Below are 19,254 nucleotides of genomic sequence, written 5' to 3'. Positions count from 1 at the left end.
AAAAATCCATAAATGTATAGGCAGACAAAATTGTTTAGAGGGCAGTTTCTTCAGAAATTGATGCGACACGTGGTATCATTTCAGGGGATGAAATATCATATTTCAGATGACCAGTAAATGTAATTATAAATACTAGATTGGAATCGTTATTTTGGTGTGTGTTTTTTTAATTTTTCTCCTGATCGCCTATATTATTTGAAGTGCCACAGCCACATTGCAGGGTTCACCTTCAATTTGATACAGCGATGTAGTTGCATCCCTGTGGGTGAGAAATGTTCCTCTCCAAATAACTGTAGCAGCATAGCAGGAATATTTTGAGTCAACCTTCTCTATATTGTAGTAAGATAATAAAAACACCTCTACTCTTAACCATCACCAGGTACTGAGGAAGGCATAACAAATTCATTTTCCGATCTTGGAAATAAGATCAGGGTAGGAAACAATACCCCCATTTTCAGACAAAGACATTGAGGACCAGAAAACCACATTTAAAATGTGTTAATTGTCTTTTATAGCAAAATAATGAGAAAAATAACAGCCATTTTTATGGTATATATCTCACCCTACTCCTTTGATTATATGTATTACCACCATGTACATTAAGAAAGCCAGGGGAAATAGTTATCTTACACGTATGTTTTGTGCTTGCTGAGGTAAACAATGAGTGAATGGTGCTTGCCGTGTAGAGAAAATAAAAACAGAGGTTAATTGGTACATACTTGCCTCTTATTCCTTATCTGAATGTTTTACATTCATATATAATATGGAAATATGTAATACATGTGTTTACTAATTGCATCTGATGTCTGTCTCTTAACTTTGTCACCCTCAGAATTTCCTTTTAGACATGCACCATGTGTCAGCTGAATTCCACCCATAGTCTGAGCCACACACTCTTCTCAGCACTCTAAGATAGTTAGACAAATACTCTCCACTCAGGGGAGTTAGAATGAAGTAGAAGAAATAAAACAAATCCAACAATAAGTAAGTTAAGGCAAACTAAAGTACATTGGGTATAGGTACTGTACTTCAGTGGTTCAGAGGAGGAAGTAGTTTCCTGTTGAGGTTCAGAAATGCTTCAGGAATGAGTTGGACTGGTTTGATTGAAAGAGAAAACAGCATGACTCAAAGCACAGGGACCAAACATCTTGGGAAGAGTTATCTGGCATCATTATTACTGTAGAAAAAGGGGAACCCTTGGATACTATAAAAAGACACTGGGCCAGGCAGAGGTTGCAGTGAGCCGAGATCACGCCACTGCGCTCCAGCCTGGACGACAGAGTGAGACTCCATCTCAAAAAAAAAAAAAAAAAAAAAAAAGACTCTGGGCCAGGCGCAGTGGTTCACACCTGTAATCCCAGCACTTTGGGAGGCCGAGGCAGATGGATCACCTGAGGTCGGGAGTTCAAAATTAGCCTGGCCAACATGGTAAAACCTCATCTCTACTAAAAGTACAAAAAAAAAAAAAAAAAAAGTCAGGCGTGGTGGCCAGCATCTGTAATCCCAGCTACTTGGGAGGCTGAGGCAGAAGAATGGCCTGAACCCAAGATACAGAGGTTGCAGTGAGCTGAGATTGTGCCACTGCACTCCAGCCTGGGCGACGCTCTGAGCAAGACTTTGTCTCGAGAAAAAAAAAGACCCTGGCCAAGGTGAGTCCAGCAAAATAAATCCCTGCTACAAAGAACCAGATCAGTGCCTGCCATTGATCCCCGATGGACCTCCCTATATGTCTGGGGCCACAATACACCTATGCCTTGAGGCAAGAGAAAGGTTATGGAGGCCCTTGAGTGTCAGGTAACAGATGCTGTTGTGTCCCCATAAAGCAGATCCTAGTGCTAGGCATATATACAATAATAACTATAACTGTCTTTAGTCAAATACCTACTCTGATTCAGATAAACTTTGGGGAAATTTTTTTAGGTTATCTTTTCATATTTTGCTCCTTCTTATCCATTAGGTCTCAGCCTAAATGTCACCTCCTCAGAAAGACTGTCTTGATGACACTTCTGAGAGTACTGCCCTCTCTAAAAGCCCTCCTTATCCTCTACAACTGCATCCTGTTCCTTTCCTTCATAATACTTAAGTCTTAACTGCATATGTATTTGTCTGTAAATTTGTTATTGTTTTTCTTCCTGCTACACTATCGGATTTTTGAGAACAGGAGCTAGATCTGTTTTATTCACCACCCTATCCCAGCACCTTCAAAACTCCCTCTATAGCAGACACTCAAAAATTGGTCAAATGGTGATATTCACAACAACCTAATAAAGTAGATACCATTATCTTAATTTTTACAAAAGAGGAAATTGACATTCACAGAATGACTTGCTCCAGTTAATCAATAATCTACCAAACCTAGATTCAAACCCAGTCTACGTGATTTCAAAGCTTATGGTTGTATCCTTGCCAGATGATAATCTTCCTCTAATAGGAAGATGAAATCTGCATTAGTCTGCCAGGGCTGCCATGACAAAGTATCACAAACTGGGTGGCTTATACAACAGAAATGTATTGTCTCAGAATTCTGTAGGCTAGAAGTGTGAAATTAAGGTGTTGGTAGGGTTGGTTCCTTCTGAGGGATGTGAGGGAGGCTCTGTTCCAGGCCTCTATCCCAGCTTCCGGTGGTTTGCTAACAATCTTTGGCGGACCCTTGCTTGTAGATACATCATTCCAATCTGTGCCTCCATCTTCATGTCTCATTCACCGTGTGTGTCCAAACATCTTCATTTTACATAGAAATAGTCACATAGGATTATGGCCCAAACTAATAACCCCATCTTAACTTCATCATCTGCACCACTCCTATTTCCAAATAAGCTCATATCTGAGTTAATGGGGGTTAGTACTTTAACATATGAATTTGGGAGAGAACACAATTCAACCCTTAACAGTACGTTTTTAGCAAATGACTGACTAATCTCAAGGCATAGTAATTGGTTTTGTGTTAAATGTACTATTCATAATGTAGAAAATGTTCTTAAAAGGGGATAAGTATCCTAGTTTTATCCTAACATTAATCTTAAAGAGCCATTCAGTCGTCTTTTCTAAAAGATCATGAGAATCTCAAAGATGATGTGATCAGGGACTCAGAACTTTGATGTTTTATAATTTTGCATCTTAGCATGGAAACAAAATCAGAAGTTAGGCAAGTAAGCATAATATATTTGAAATCACTTTGCCCTATAATTACTGCTAGATTAGATTGGGATGGACTTGACTTCATTCTTCTGTCTTGAGAACTTTACTTTAGGTAAAGAGTAGTTTTTAGCCAGCATTGGCAATTCTTTTTTTTTTTTTTTTTTTTTTTTTGGAGGGGTGTTTTTTTTTGTCACCCAGGCTGGAGTGCTGTGGCCGGATCTCAGCTCTCCGCTGAGATCTCACTGCAGGCCGGATCTCACTGCAAGCTCCGCCTCCCGGGTTCACGCCATTCTCCTGTCTCAGCCTCCCTGGGACTACAGGCGCCGCCGCCTCACCTGGCTAGTTTTTTGTATTTTTTAGTAGAGACGGGGTTTCACAGTGTTAGCCAGGATGGTCTCGATCTCCTGACCTTGTGATCCGCCCGTCTCAGCCTCCCAAAGTGCTGGGATTACAGGCTTGAGCCACCGCGCCCGGCCGGAAATTCTTAGTAATAATGCCCTTGCAATCAGAAGGCAGAGGTTTAGTATATTTCAATTTAGTTCTTACCACATATAGTGTCAGAGCATGGTGCTAGGCTCTAGAGAAAAGGTACAATTTCAGGATGATTCATTTATTTCTGTGAATTTTTTCCTGTATGCTGTGTCTTTGAGTCACTGAAAGAATTTACTCTATCATATGTGTGACCCCCTGAGACCTAGGGATGGGCATCTTTATCCAGAAGGGAGAAGCTTTGAGAAGTCTTCAAGTTGTAGGACACATATAAACCTATTAATGGGGAGAGGTTGTTTCTAAAATGATGAACCAAGTTATTGACCACTAACACATAAACATGCCTAAGTTTGGAATGTACCATGGGAGGTAGGGTCTGACCAGGGACCGGGAAATATCTGTTTTCTTCTTAGCTATCTGACAAAGATAACTAGTAGGAGAAATGTGAGATTACAAAAGAGGAAATGGGGAAATAAACCATGGCAAAAATAAATGAGAAGAGACAGATAAAACAGAAAGAAAGGTAAGTTGGGGGAAAAAATAAAAGGAAAACACAGGTGAAATGAAAACAGATTTGAGCAACCTAGAAAATATTAAAAAGGATTGAAATAATCATCAGTGAATGGCAAACACAATTTGACATGATTTTTCACGTTGTTTTCCTACCAGTATTCCAGCCTTAAAACTTACCTGGAGTACCTGAAATGCGTTTCCTTACTCATGACCTTTCACAACTCTCAGATAGAAATGATTTTCTTTCACTCTACTTCAGCTGGACTTGAAAGTGCTTGATGGTCTTGGGAAGGAATTGCCAGTAAATAATAAACTCACAGTATACTGAAGTCACATATAGTTTTTTTAAAATCTGGGAAATGTTTCTCTATTTTCCTATAAAATCCCCTTTACCTTTTATAGGCTCTGCAGCCATTTGTTTGCTTTTAATAAAGGAAAACCTATTGGACAGATTTTGAATGTTATTGAAACAGGGCATGACTATCACTACAGTAAAGAATATCCCATGTAAAAGAGGTTTCAGTATGTATACCGGACTCCTACAGGCTGATTCTGTAAAATAATGAAGGAAACCATTGGTGAATTAAACAGCTTGTTAGTCATGGGGGATCGGTGAATAGGGTCCTCCTGGGGTTCAATATATGGGGAAGTGGCAATGAGATCAGGGGAAAAAATCTAACTGGTAGTTACTGAATATATTTTAAGGTATCCTGCAAATGCAATATAGGAAATAGCTTCATTTCAGAGGCTCAGCAATTTCGTACCTCTCACCTAAGGGAGTAAGGTCAGAATTTAGCCTCTGCAGAGCCAGGCAAATTGTTCAGGATGAAGAGAGCAGCCAAAGCGGCACATCATTAAGGCCAGGCAACAGGAGGGTTACCCAGCCCTTCAGACCTCACTGTGTTAATGAAGTTACTTCATTGACATAACCTAATATTCATTCATTTTTGTTATGAGAACAAGGTCCTTTCAAAACTTCTCTTCATCCAATGAGTGTTCAGCACCTACTATGTAAAGTCTCTGTAAGGAGAAATAGATGGCATCCTTGTCCTTAGGAAGCTGACAGAACCCCCATTCCTTGAATACCAATATTCAATGTAACAAATGCCTGTCTGGTTATATGTGGAGAAGGAGGAGGTTGACTGACCACCTCCAATGGCTACCAACATTAGACAGCATTCCTTCTTCCCCACTTATGATTTTCCCCTTCCTTATCCACTCTCCTTCTTCCCTAGTAGCTGGGACAAATGCTAAGGGCATGATCCCTTGGCTGGGGTGCTCTCAAGTGAGCAGGGTATGGAAATTAATCTTCCTAGCCCTATCCTGTACCCTGTAACCACTTACCTTGTGATGTCATTTAGAGCAAGAGCCCACATCCAGGGTTATTGTCATAGGAAGAAATTGTTGCCCAGAACAACTGTACAATTTGCATGTTGGTCCCTCAATTCTGTCTAATAGATCCCTATAACAAAATAAGATGTTATGTCTGTTTCTCAGAAATGTAGTCATTTCACTCAGAGTTCTCATATGATTTCCTTTGGAGAAAGTGCTCTTTCTTTCTGTGTATGATTTTATGTGCATATACCCAAATGCACACCCATTATGAGTTACTGATACTGGAAAGATTTGAATAAGTGTGTGGAGATAATAAACGTATGGTCACATCTCATGTGAAAATCAAGATTTAGGTATGAAGTATTAATAGAAAGAATGGATCCCACAGAAATCTGCTTTCCCATTCATTGATTAACTGGTTTCCAAGAGATAGGTAAAGAGGACCAAGGAGAAATTGTGTTTGAAATGTGAGAATCCTGTTTCCTAGTGGGCAAGTGTTGGGGGCTTACTTTTGAACAATGCTGGGTTTTAAGGGACTTTCAGATGTTGCATCCTGATCTTCCTGCCGGAGAGTGGCAAAAATCTGGAGCAATGGCTGTTTCAACAGAAGGAACACATTCCTTCCATTTCAACACAAGGAATCTAGGAATCTTCATCTTGTCCTAAGTATACAGGAAGCTAATGTCCTGACCCTAAAACCTGCCACGCCTTATTATTAGTAAACAATATATTAATTTCTGTGTTCTCTAAATTCTCTTCAATAGAATTATTTTCCCCTTCAAGAGAAAAAAATGCATAATGTAGGTGAAATGTTTATTCTTCACGCTATTCCTGCAAAGTAAGAGAGTATCTTGATTATCTTTTATTGTGTGTGTGGAAGGAGGGGTGAGGAAGGAATAGAGACTCCAAGAGTTTAATGTGCCCACCCCGCTGACATTTCAGTCAGGTCTGCCTGACTTCAAAGCCTAAGCTTTGCTACCAAGCTGCACATTCATGCAGTATTCACTTGCTCACTTTGTGAGCCACTGCTATGTAAGAAGCCTCATGCCATGCTCTGGGGACAAAAGGAAGAAGACAGCATCCCTGCCTGAAGGGCGCTCACAGTCTAGTGGGAAATATGGAAACATTAATAAATAATTCTGTGGAAGGTGATAAATGCAACAATAGCTTATGATCAAGTGAAGACATAACAAAGAGGAGGGAGTAGCAGTCCTAATGTATCTGCAGATTTGGAGGATGCCAAGTGGAAAAATCTCTTTTTTCTAAGTAAGCCTTCTGAGAAATCCTTCATGCTTTTCTCAGCAAATATGCATCTAACCCAGGCCTCTTCCCAGCGCCTGCTTAACCAGGCTGCAAAAAAGTTGCATTTACCCAGTGGACCAGCAAGGGAGGTAGTAGGTGACGGTGTCAGTGAGTTCTATAACAAAGTAATGAACAACTTCCACAGACCAGAGCAGGGATTGATGTCACTGGAAAATTTAGGAGGATTCTTAACTTCTAATATAACAACAGCAACTGATAATTATTGAGTGCCACATGCCTTAAGGAATAGCGGTCACGTGTCACATCATTTAATTCTTACAGCAGCCTTGTGCAGGGTCCTAAAGAATCTGAGGATCTGAGCAACTCAATAATGTTTCTTTTAGTTTTTCGAGGTCATATAGGTGATATGAGGCATCCTACATTCAAACCCAGAGCTGTCTGACTTCAAATTTCTCCCTCTATCCAGTTTCCCCAAGTCTTGACTTAGAACAACACAGCTAAGCAAGGTAAAATATGACTAATGCTTGGGGTAAATGTTCTTTCGAAGGGGTGGAGGACTTAGGAGGTCTCTCAGTAGCCATAGTTGATCCTTTTTTGCTCTGGCCACCACACCGTAGTGTCATGATAGTCCTGTGCTTGTATTAAGAAAATTATACTTTTTTCAAGGCAGTTTAGTTTACTCAAGGCACTTTGTGTGCCTTAACGGTTTCCCAACTTCTCTTATCTTCCCTAGGAAGAAAACTAAAGATGCCATCAGGTTGCTTAGCTAGTCTGTATTTATTGAGGGCATGCCTCAGGGGTATTTTAGACAAAGTAACCTCATAACGGTGGATTTTTCATGAGCAGAATCTAGGTTAAGAAGCTTTGCAAGCTAGTCTGTATAGACTGATATTAACTTTTCCATTAAGTAGGGCAGACTGAATTACTGTTTCGGAATTTGATGATGGATGAAGAAGCAATGCAAAAGTGACACCATCCTACATTTGTAGTGGTGACATTATCAAATCCATTTCCTTTGCGTTGTTAAAGTAATGGACATCCTAAAGAGAAAAGAAATATTTGTTTTCCTTTGTGTATGTATATATGTTTTTTTTCTTAAGCATGTTGGCTGTGAAGAAAATCCAAAGGAAGCTGTAATCAAAACTGAGTTCTAAGCTCAGAAAAGTGACCACCGTGAACATCCCCAGAAAAGTGGTCTAGTACAGAAAACAAAGACCATGTCAACTCTATGAATTTTCAGCTTCTGAACAACAGACAGAAATGCACCATATCATTGGGGAATAAAATACGATTCCATTGTCTTAGGAATCACCAAGTGGCAGCATATTCTATTAACATATTTTACTAATATGAAAGTTGCAACTCAAAGTTCAGAAACTATGTGTTGAACAACAGATTCCAGGGATGCGCCAGGCATCTGTCCCATTCGGTGAACAGGCCTTGGAACAGATGTCTCGAATTTCTTCAAATCCAGACATGCTGTCCAATTTTTTTTAGTGGTAAACATACTTTTTTTCCTTTTTGTCACCGCTCACCAAAGTATTATATTTAATGCATAAAATATGTAAATTCTTAAAGCATCATTTTGCTCTTTAGTGAGTTTAGATATTACAAAACGGTTTAATTATAAAAACAGACAGACCTAGTCCTGGGACCTGTGCAGCTAGAAATAAATGTGCAATCAAAACTGCAATTACCTGCAGAATTTAGTGTAAACAGATCAGCAATCACATAACAAACACAGGCTAGTTTGCATTCTGATATGAATACAGTTAGATCCAAAGCAATTTTCCTTTATTTATCTTAGCTGCTCAGCATAAATAAAGCAAGGGCATTGAAGCAATTAGCATAATTAGAGTATCGTGGTCAGGCCCTGTGTGATTTCAAGAGACGTTTCACTTTAGAATTCTTTTTCCCACACAAGAGTTTCCCTGAGCCACTAAAATATCGCTTTGGGCATTTTTGTATTTCAAATTTGCAAGTTGTCAGTTTGAAAAACCCTTGACACATGGATGTGAAAGCATCTCACAGACAGCCACAGAAGGTATACCCTCAGCTTTTCATTACTAAGAAGCTGGGGAATTTCCTTTTTCAGCTCTTTCTCCTACTTGACGTTTAACCCTAGAAATGTCAGTCTTAATTATTTCCATTGCCTTCAAATTGGGTCCAAGGGTTAAAGACAACTTGTTCCTCCCAAAAATAAATACAAATGGGGAATGAGAGGGTGGGAAAAGGAGAGGTTATTTCATGGGGGTAGCTGAGCTGTTGCTAAAAAAATCAAAGGCTCTGGCAACCAGCTTGCTACTGGTTATCAGACTTTCAGTAGCTCCAAATAATAAGGTAGAGATCAGAGTGGGGTGAGGAGCTGCACATGGTTTCCTTGCAGGATGCTCTGCAAGTATGGGAAATATTCTCTGTATGGGCAAACAGTAAGCAGTAGATGAAGATAAAATTGGTCCAGTGAAAACACAAACAGAAGAAGAGGTTTTGTTTTATTCTATTTTGTTCTTTCATGTGTTTGAAGATGCCTGAGAAGACTATCGTTTGGTTGGAAGGTCCAAGGTCAGCCCCTTGGACCATTATATATGTACTAGAACTCATACAGACCGGTCAAAGGAAGTGTGAGTCTTAAAATAGGCTGTGCTTTCCTTTAAAAATAATTTTTAAAACATACAGTAAAATTGACTCTGTTTGCAATTTTATTAATTTTAATATGTTTAAATTAATGTAACCACCACCACAATCTACATACAGAAAAGTGCCGTAATGCCAAAGACCTCCTTTGTGCCATCACTTTGTATTACCCTTACTCCAACCTCTGACGGCCACTGATTTGTTCTCCTTCCTTATAATTGTATCTTTAAGAGAATGTCATATACATGGAATCATACAGTATGCAAGCTTTCAAGACTGGCTTCTTTCCCTCAGCATAATGCACTTGAGACTCATATCAGTAATTCCTTTTTATTGTTGAGTGGTGTTCCAATGTACAGCTGTACCACAGTTTTTCTATTCAACAACCATTGAAGAATATTTGGGTTGATTCAATACTTTGGCACTGATAAGTAAGTAGAGTTGTTAAAAATATTTGTGCACAGATTTTTGTGTGAACATAGACTTACATTTCCCTAGGGTAAATACCTAGGAGTAGGGTTTCTGGGTTACGTGATGTGTGTGTGTATTTAACTTTCTAAGAAACTGCCTAAGTGTTTTCCAGAGGGGCTGTACCATTTTGCATTCCCATCAACCGTGTTGTTCTGCACTGTTGTCAGCACTTAGGATTGTCAGCATTCTGTTTTTAATTTTAGCCATTCTGATAGGTGTGTGCTGGTATCTCATCATGACTTTACTTTGCATTTTGCAAATGGGTAGTGATCTTTTCTGTGCTTACTTGCCATTTGTGTGTCCCTTTGAATGAAGTCTTGCCTGCCTCAGTCTCATGTTTATTTTAATTGGGCTGTTTGCTGCATTAACAGTCTTAATTTATCTTTGCAAATGTTAGAAAATCTCAACTATGTATCCAGGTCTCAATTATCTTTGCTAATGCAGGCCCATTCAGAAACTCAGTGGTTGCCAATATAAATCATGAGTGAAATTCAGCTCACACCAAACAATCCAGGCTAAAAGGACTAATAAAAAGGAAAATCATATTACAGTAAATCAGCTCCATTACTGAGCTTCTGATCTTTCAGTCCTGTTTTAAGTTCAATTCTTTTTTAAATAAAATTCTGGGTCCAGTCTCAGTTTTTTCTTTCTTTGGTCTCTGTCGAGCTTTTGCCCCAGCTGTAGCCAACATTTACTATTAATTACAGATTGAATATTCTTTCTTTCTAGGAAAAGGTACAGCCTCTTTGGGGTTCTCTTCAGCAGCTCTGGGAGGGGGCAGACACTATGCTGAGTGATTTACTTGAGTCACTTCATTTCATCCTGTGAGGATAGCTGTTAGCTGTATTTCATAAATTTAAAAACCCAGAGAAGCAGATGATTTGTCCAAGCTCATGGGGCTCATAAATGGCTCAACCTGGGATTTGAACCCAGACCTCTCTGACTCTGGAAGTTTTCTCTTTCTGTGCAGCTGCTTACAAACCAGAAATCTAAGATAAATGAAGTGATGGCATATAAGCCATAAGTTGGTACTATCCACAGCCCTGGGAATAATATGTAAAAGGTAGGCATTGTTCTCTTACTTCCCTTTGAAATTCCTTTCCTGTTGTGTAGTAAATGACCCCTTCCTAAAAACAATGTAAGATAAGGTCTCATTCTGCTTCAGGAAAGGAAGCAGTAGCCTTTCCCTGTCTAAGTTGGCTCCCAAATTTTGTTGGTTCATTGTCCTAGAAAACCATGGTAACACTTGAAAGTGAGCTTTCAAAAATGATACTGAGTTATATTAAAACTCAGATTGCACAAAGGGAGAGTTTGTTTTCAAGCAGAACCTCAGAAATGCTCGAAACAGCATTCCTTAATTCTTTAACTCAAGAGTTAAAGAACTAAGCATAATAAACATAACTGTAAACAGTGGAAATAATAGAAGAGAACATTTTTATTTTCTAATGGTGGAGAAGAGCTTCTTATGAAAAGAAATTCAGGTATTATAAAAGCTGGCAGAGGTGATTACTTTAAAATTTTTAACTCTGTACAACAAAAGATACCATAAATAAAATTAAAAGATAAATTGCAAACTTACAGAAAATATTACAACATATAAAGCAAAGGATAAATAACCAAACTATATAAAAGATCCAGAAATTCAATAATAAGACAACTATGCCATTAGAACATAGTCAGAAGATATGAATGGAAATGTCACCAAAGAAATAGAAATGACCAAACAATACATGAAAAGACTTTAAAGTAACAGCAGTGAGAGATGCTTTTGCTTCACAGATTGACCAAGTTCGAGAAGACTGATGGCATCAAATATTGGTGAGAATGTTGAGAAACTGACATTCCTGTTTGCTGTTGATTAGAATGCATAGTTCTGACATTAAAAACAATTTGGCAAAAAGAGCAATTTGTCAGTATTATTAGAAGTGATCAAGTAATTGATTTTTAAAGAATATTGTACGAAAGAAATCTTAAAGTGAATCCATTTGCAGCATTGCTTCTAATTGCCTCAAATTTTGAAATCACACTCAATAGAAGAATGGTTAAATGTATTATGAAATACCATACTATTTACAAAAAAGAAAATCACACCTGTATGTGGTGACGTGAAAAGATGTCCGAAATATATTGTGAGAATTTTTTTAAAGTTACAAAATGTACATATATGTTGCACATCATATATACATATATATGTATATATGCATATCATATTCATGTATATGATAAATATTTAAATATATGACAAGCGAACAGGTATTCTGCCTGATATTCTGCCCGATATACTAATGTGTATTATGCTTTAAAAAATAATACTCTTTACCTTAAAAATGTTACCAAATCTTTTTGTCATTTTATTCAGTTAGCTAGACATCATGACAAGAATATTTATTTCATTTTATTCAGTGTCATAATCTAATATGTAATCTACAGGGAGAATTTAAGCCACCTGCTGACTATTATTGACCAGTATAACCAAATTAATAAGAACACTTGCAAATTTCTGCTATGTGTGGTACTTACTATTTCACAGAGCAGTAAAAAAACCCTTATGTCAGTACTATTTCTATGTATGAACCATGGCATGCTGAAAGTGTCAGACAAAGCAACAGCTAGAGAAGTGGTTAACACTAACTCCAGAATGGGCCTAATTTGTATACTCTCTTGGATCCCATCCTGAAAATGATAAAACAGTGTATTTCTTTACATTGGGAGTCAGGATTTGTTGGCCAAATCTCTTTAATGACACAGTTGCTAGGAGCTGGATGCTATAGAAACATGTGAGGAAGTCAGGAGTGTGACTACGATATGGTTTTCAGTGGACAGGTATTTTCAGGTCATAGAAATGGCTTCTTACCTATCATTTTCCAGTTGAGAAGTCCACAATGGTATGTAACGAGAACGTGTCTGCTACCTCCTATATATGTATAGTTGGAATCTTTTGTAAATTTCTTCTTCGTACAACCTCCATGTGGTTATTTAATCGCATTTTTTCTATGAACCTAGTACATCTTATTTCTCTCTGAAAATAAATAGAAAGGGTTCTGAAGTTTCCACCACGACCACACAGCGTGTGCTCTGATGAGACTTCGGAGATTCCTAGGATGTCAGCTCTGTAACACACTCTAAGCAGTGACTCTTGGGGCACTGTGGGGTGGGGGAATCCCTGCTATGATCACTGACTGTGGGAATGGACTGCCTCCGCTCTTGGGAAGTCCTCTTTCCAGGACGTGCACTGTGTGTGTTTTAAAGCCACAGGACATAATGCTCATCATAAGAGGAATATATTAGCAAGGAGCAGTAGCAATAGAACTTGCTATTTTTCTCAGAGGATTCAATCAAAGATTTTGGAAAGAGCTAAAAGTCAAAGCAAAATGTTCTCTGACTTTATAAAGAGATGCTGTTTGAGCATTTGTGATAGAACAAGCAAAATCAAGCATAGTATTTACTCAAATTCTATAATAGAAGTATATATACTTTCATAAAAATTATCACTTACACCTTTACTAAAAGAAATCTGGATGGGGACCTCACAGTAATTTCGAAATATCCCTTTTCACTATCATTCTAGGGCAGTACCCTTAAGCATATGACTTTCTGGATAGGCTCAAAATTTATTTGACTAGACTGGTATGAAGTTTAGTATAACAAGCAGTAAAAAAGACACCTGAGTAGGACTGCTGTTAGAAGAGGCCCAGAGCAGATGCAAATGTGGGAGACCTTTTGGTTGAATAACTTCTGTAACAGTCTATAGAGTAGAATCATATAGAGTATGCCTTTTTAAATTGTGTGTCTATAAACTGTAAGTTTCACGAGAACACCGACTATCTGCCTAGTTCATCATCTTCAGAGCCTAGCACCTAGGTTAGTTCCCAACACATAGTAGTGGCCCAATAAATACCTAATGAGTTAATCAATGAATTAACATGTTCATCAGAACATTAGTAGAATGCATCTCTGGATTATGGATGAGTTTGTTTGTTTGTTTGTTTGTTTGTTTGTTTGTTTGTTTTTGAGACAGAGTCTCGCTCTGTCGCCCAGGCTGGAGAGCAGTGGCGCCATCTCGGCTTATTGCAACCTCTGCCTCTGGGGTTCTTGCCATTCTCCTGCCTCAGCCTCCCGAGTGGCTGGGACTACAGGCGCCCGCCAACACGCCCGGCTAATTTTTTTGTATTTTTAATAGAGACAGAGTTTCACCGTGGTCTCCATCCTGACCTCGTGATCCACCCTCCTCGGCCTCCCTAAGTGCTGGGATTACAAGAGTAAACCACTGCGCCCGGCATGGATGATTTTTTTATATTTCTATTTTTGCTTATTTGTATTTTCTGAATGTTGTTAATGAAGATGAATTACTCTTAAAATTTCTTAAGCCATTTTGCCATTATTGAAAGGTCTTTGGAACCCACTTGAAATTTTATACTTATTAGTTTTGTTAGTAAATATTTTATTCGCAAAAATCTGCTTGTGTAGGACATACAGTTTGAGCTTATTTTTCTATCAGCATTGATGGATTTAGACTGACCCAACCATGCTCTCTGCCCTATCCCTCTGTGACTGAGAGTGCTCTATATGTTTAGAGGCCACTGGTTAGCATCAGAAACACTCTCTTTGGCCGTAGAACAGAGTGAAACTCCTGGAGCGAGACCTCAGGTTCCTGACCTTGGCCTCGTTATGCAAGTTCTCTAAACAGCTGAGCTAACCCCTACTAGTGCTAATAAGAGTTTGTAATTAGACCTGAGGTGAACAGAACTAAGTGTTCACCTCTAGCTCCCTACTGTTCCACAGCAATAATCAAACCTGAAGACATAGAGAGAGCTGTTTGATTCATAAATATGGAAAATGGATAGAATGATACATCTCTGTTGTGGTTATGATGTTAAATTCTTATTTGATATTTTTAAATCTTCAGTGATAGATACAACAAAACTACAATTATTATTTGTTAAAAACCATAGTTTAAAATGTTATTTTAAAAGATTTTTATTTTCTATATGGAATGGGGTAATAATCATAAACTGTAGAAGAATAGAGTCATAATTTATGAGTGTGTAGAGTGCTAGATTGTATTTTTTTCCCAATGAAATGCAGAGATAGAAAAATATTATCATGATTTGTGTTATAACGCTGGAGTCAGAACTAATACTAAGAAGTGTTTCCTCAACTTGATGCATGGGCTTTAGCTATGCAGTTCCCATCAGCACTAATGGGAGATTCAAGGCGAAAGCACCAAGGATAAAAGCTAGACTATAATGCAAGATTTGGAGATGTTGCCTATTTGAAAACTGGTTTTCATTGTTATTTTATGTGCTGTTTTATGCTTTGGAGGTTCCTGCTGTTATACTTTTAAAATTCTACTTTCAGATATGGTAAAAGACAACCTTTCCTAATAAACAAAAGATGTAGCCAAGTTTTTCTATGCTTACCAATAAAATGATATAATAGATTACAATTCCAACTAAAACATAGATCCAAAGGTTTGACTAAGATATTGCTCAAATACCTTAGTCACATTTTCTAGACATTTGAATTTTCTAGACATTTCACACAATGTCTAGAAAATTCAGTTACCTATCTCTTTGAAAAAGAAACTGGTGTATGTTTTCCTGACAGTCTATTCAATTACCAGTCTATTTTTTTCCTGAAATATTTTCATACATCAGTAGTACAGCTATGTTACAAGAAAACAATAAAATCCCTAGAACTATTTCACGTGACCATAATGAGCATGAACTGGAAGTTAATATATCCAACAGGAATAGTGAATCAATATGATGGTGCATATCTTCCCCCTCCATGTAGACAATGTTCCTGGAAGAAAAATTTAATCTTCTGTGGCTAAAATAAATGAACATTTATGTCTTCTGCTTGCTTAAGATCAATAAATGAGTAGATTTTGCCTACATTAATACTTCTGCTCTATGTTTAATTGTTGTGTATTTAACTGATGGCAGCTTCCCTAATGTAGGGCACATTAGAATGTGCCAACCAATTCACTTTTGAGGATTAAAATGAAACGAATCACTGTTTCACTTTGACATGCTCAAACAGGAAAAATCTCCTAGGGTGTATTATTGTTAATGGTAAAGTGGTAAGTAGAGGTTTCAACACAGGCAGAAACTTTTAATTGGCCAGTTGTTTGAAAATATGGCTAGTTCATAGATTAATGGACATTAATCAGAATTGTAGTTTCTTTATATTCAAACCAAAGCCTCTTTTAATATTAAATCCATATGCCAATGAGATCATCAATCTTATTTTAAATTATCACACTGGGAGAGCCATTGTGGGTGGTGATAATGATGCTAAATGAGCAAGGTAGTTGAGAAAAATAAGCATACAAAATCATTCTCTAACTTTTCAATTATACCCAACCCCTGGAGCTCCACTGTGAAGCCACTGGTGCTAGGAGACTAGGGACCCATTCGACATTGGACGGGAAGAGCTGTGAGCTCATGAGTCACTCCAGACACCCATGCCAAGGAGAGTGCTCTTTTGAGAGATGAGCCACTGCAGAGAAGAGGGGAGACTGGGGGCTTAAGGGCCTTATGGAGCACAGAGCCCTGCTCGCCTTGACGATCTGAGCTAGCATCTGGAGTCTCAAGCTGGTCACCTTGCCTCAGCCAGGTGGTTCATCTAGCTTTTAATTATCAACAGAACTTTAGGCTTCCCTGCCCATAAGCTAGCATCAGGTTGTGGTGGCATAGACCATAAACCTGTGCAGACCACTTTACATTTGAACACGAATTAATGAATATATGAGTCCCTTTTGTGTTATTTTAGCCAACCAAAAAGAAACTCTTATTGTTATGTATGTAGGTAATGTGATGGGTGTTAACTGGTTGTCCTTATCCCATTCAGTCCCACTTTAAGGACCCTAGATTGTAGACCCATACAAGGCTTGTAGCTCTAAGGTCCTCAAGGACCCAATGGTTACTGGCCATGCCCACACAATAATACCAGAAAACTAATAATGCTAAACCAAAAGAATCTTGAGAAGTTCCATTTGCTTGGAAGTATATGGCTAGAGTCAGACCTTCTTCTCCCTGCTCTGTTGTGCTTTCGCACAGGAGCAGCGCTGAAACCAAAACATAATAAAACTCCAGTATCCCTGCATTCAGCGTTTTACCACTCTCTTTGGAACAGAAGAGTAAAATAATTCCTTAAACAGTTTGTCTCTTCCAGTAGTCAGTCTTGGACAGCTGTCAACAGAAAAACCCCAAGTTGTCTAGTATTAAAATCTGCTCTTGTAAGAAGACTTGTCACCTAAACCTCGGCCTTAGGACTTATGAGAATTATTATTATTAATATTAGATAACACTGACAAGTATTTGGAAAAGACAGGGTAACCTAGGAGAGTGGCATCCCATTTCTCCTAAATACTGCCTTTGAATTTACTTACATAAAGGCTTGATTAAAATGAAAAGTTTTTGTTTTTCAGTAAGTTGAGAAAGCAATTCCCCTGTAATGCAACCTTAAGACAACACAAGTACTCATAATAATTGTAAGACATTACATTTTTTTCTTGAAAATCTCATCAAACCTTACCCACCCCCAACATTCTATAACTTACAAATCTGTCATAGAGTCACATAAGGTGATAGGATTTCTGTGAAAAAGCATTTGTGATTTTATCTTTATTTTATTTGGTTTTGAGTTGTTTACTGTTTTCCTTATGCAGGCAACCTCTCAAGCATCATCTAGCTGACTTTTATTCTTTGTGTGTCCTGTAGAGGGAGGAGGAGTCAATGAAGCATGTTGACTCTCAGGGGGAGAGGTGAGTGAGGGAGAAGAAGATTGTGTAGGGGAAGGAACCATTCCCTGTCTCAACATTGCTGTGTGCATGGGCCGACCCAAACAGAAACAGAGATCCCAACCTTGCTGCTCTGCTGGGTCCACTTTTCACTGAAGGAAGAGTATGGCTGGAGGCATAGCTAGGGAAGTGGAGGGCAGGGGTTGAGGACAGGATTTTTTTGATCACCACTGAAATTGGAGAGAGATGAACATGAACTCTTAAGAGGGAGGTGATAATGGTCTCCAAGAATGCAATTAAGTAGAAAAGAAGCGTGGGAATTAGGGATCAAACTGGGCGGCAAACAGGTTGAGTGGTCTTAGACAAGTTACATTTAACCTCAGTGTCTCATTTTCTGTATACCAAGCAGAGGTAGTGTTAGAATTAATTAATTTTGTAGAGTGCCTTGAGATCCACTGCTGAAAGACTGGAGCCGTAGAGAGGGAAGTTTCATGTTGCTGTTACAGTACTAGAAAAAGAAAAGACTCTCCGTTTACTTTCTGCCCATCCCCAAGGCCCACATCCCACAAAAAGAAGTGAAAGTAATATGTTGACTTCATCACCTAGGTATCCATGAACACTTTTCTTTCAAACCTTGCTTTGAGCACCAATGGCATGTTTCTGTTGTTAACATTCTCTGTGGGCCTGAGCTTTCAATAATTTTATTCTAACTTTACAGTTAGTTCTTAATATTATGCAGGCTGATAAGGTCACTGTTTTGGGGTTTGTCTTTGTTTGGTTGTTTGTTTTTTAGGATATTCTTCTATCATAACACTTCTGTACTAATTCCCCTACACTTCTTTAAATTTCCTCAAATTTGACCTTTGAACAGAGAAAGTCTGCTGTTTCTGAGGCTGACCACGAATGCATCCTCACTCTGCCTTCACCTCTCTTTATGGTTGCTTTCTCTTTTTTGGCAGAACAGAAATTTCCAAGTTTTGTATGTTTGCTTACAAATAAACGACTCAGCTGTGTCCGCATCCTTTGTGTCAACGTGAACATTCCCTTGTTCTATGTTTAGCTTGAATAATTACCAAACTGTTTGTAATTAGAATGTGAGGATGTGACCTCACAGCAATTTTTTCATTTCCTTTCTCTGTATTTAATACATTTCAGAAACTGAAAATACCAAATCTCTGTGCTTTTTTTTTTTTTTTTTTGATGCTTATCAGTAATGGAAACATTGCAAAACAATCAGCCCAATACCTATGCTTTGTTCATTTATTGCCTTCTCTGAAGATAAATTGACTGTACTCAACTCTCTTCAGCATTTTTCTTCACCTAGATATTATTGCCTTGTGCAGCCACCCCAAGGTGACTGTTATCACTTAATTAAATCCTTGCACGCTGGGAAGAAAAAACAACATTGTTCCTTCATAACCCCAAGGAGCCTATTTTTAAGCCACTAAGCCTTTTCCCTGTTTTATTAACTTATTCCTGGCTACAACAAGACATACTTTTGTTGATGAGCAAAAGGTTGTATTAGCTTTTTATTTTCTGGGTAAACTTATCTATTCTCTGGGAATAGGGAAAAAAAGAATGGGCATGACAAGAGAAGGGGGAAAAAATGGGGTCTCTTCAACCTCCCTGATTCTAGTAAAGGTCTCTGTAAACACTGAGCTGGA

At 38.3% G+C, this 19,254-nt stretch overlaps 1 protein-coding gene across 1 annotated transcript in view; it reads left to right on the top strand.

Annotated features, from left to right (window-relative positions):
• The window catches only part of NPAS3 (neuronal PAS domain protein 3), an 884,282-nt gene that overhangs the window by 600,682 nt on the left and 264,346 nt on the right, over positions 1 to 19,254 (top strand).

Source organism: Rhinopithecus bieti, unplaced genomic scaffold, assembly GCF_001698545.2.
Source record: "Rhinopithecus bieti isolate Rb0 unplaced genomic scaffold, ASM169854v2 scaffold_21703, whole genome shotgun sequence".
NCBI lineage: Eukaryota > Metazoa > Chordata > Mammalia > Primates > Cercopithecidae > Rhinopithecus > Rhinopithecus bieti.
The sequence above is the reverse complement of the archived record's forward strand: the minus strand, read 5'-3'. Positions and strand labels throughout refer to the sequence as shown.